A 1,406-nucleotide genomic window follows, 5' to 3' on the forward strand; every position below is an offset into this window, starting at 1 on the left:
ATATATATATATATATATATATATATATATATATATATATATATATATATATATATATATATATATATATATATATATACACACATATACATATACACACACACACACACACACTTATTTATTGAGTAAAGATAGGATGCATGCTCCTAACTGACTGACTTAATTTGTGATTTTAGTGGGTATATTAGTTCAAAATTTGTATGTTTTGTCTCATAGTGACGTTTCACATTTCCACTTTTTATAAGTGGCACATTTTCTGAACAAACCTGACATGCTGGTTTTGTGCTGCCAATAGGTAGAAATAAACAGAAATGACTGTCCATTCTTGATGAAATGCTCGGTTTCTACTGCCCACTTATTTTTTAGACACAGCCATTTGTCCCCTTGTACTTGTGTCAGTTTCTCCCCTCCTTTTCTGTTTCCATGATCTGCTGTCTCCGTCCCTTCCTCTATCTGTTATGCCAGTATTTCTCTTTTTTACTCCGGCTGTTTCTCTCCCAGTCGGGAGGCCAGTACGAATGGTGCTATCACGGGGTATAGCCAAACTCGCATGCAGGTTTCCTTAGACACGTGACCACCACCGTAAGGACTATAAAAGCTGCGCCGGCAAACCAGAAAGTGCTCAACAAGATTTTAGGTTGTAGTTTATGTGTTGGTATTGGTTTTGAGTCTACATGAGACATCACTTCACCTCCTCTGAGAACCAGAGCACCCCCTGCGACATGCAGTTCACCTGCACGCTGCCCACACACAAACACTCTAGCTCCTCCAACAACTCCAACCACTCGCAAAATAAAAAGAGTGAGTCTCACAGCTGAGTCTCACTAGCTGACCGGGGTCCGCTAGTGACCCCTGCTTTAATTTATCAAGACTCCAGAAGGATGGAGGAATTATAATTTATAAATGAAGGATGCAGTAGTATTCCCCGCACCATAGCCAACACATTTTTAATTGCTAATACAACCCCATGTCATTTTACCATGTATGGCAAGCATGTCAGATTTTTTACTCATATTTTTTTTTACAAAATATCTCAATATAAGTCCTATTAGATGAAAAGCGTCTCTGCAGCCTTTAACAAGCCTTCCAATATGACTTTATTCAGGGTGATTAGGGTAACAAACAAATGGAAGTGATCATTTTCATCTCCTTTTTTGTTCAAGAAAAACCCAAACAAAGAAACCACTGTGGGGAGTGGCAGCCTAGTGGTTAGGGCATAGGGCTTTCAATCCTGAGATTGTGAGTTCGATCCCCCACTCCCACAGACTGCCACTCTGGCTCTCTGAGCAAGACCCTTAACCTCACACTGCTCCCCGGGCGCCTCACAATGGCAGCTCACTGCTCCCCAAGGGGATGGGTTAAATGCAGAGAAGTAATTTTTCCCTCTGGGATTATTAGAGTATATC

The 1,406-nt window shown here is 40.6% G+C and overlaps 1 protein-coding gene across 1 annotated transcript in view; it reads right to left on the reverse strand.

The window, feature by feature from the left end:
• sipa1l3 (signal-induced proliferation-associated 1 like 3) overlaps window positions 1–1,406 on the reverse strand; it is an 86,511-nt gene that overhangs the window by 2,465 nt on the left and 82,640 nt on the right. The window lies entirely within an intron of this gene.

Source organism: Cyprinodon variegatus, unplaced genomic scaffold (genome assembly GCF_000732505.1).
Source record: "Cyprinodon variegatus isolate N-32 unplaced genomic scaffold, C_variegatus-1.0 Scaffold655, whole genome shotgun sequence".
NCBI lineage: Eukaryota > Metazoa > Chordata > Actinopteri > Cyprinodontiformes > Cyprinodontidae > Cyprinodon > Cyprinodon variegatus.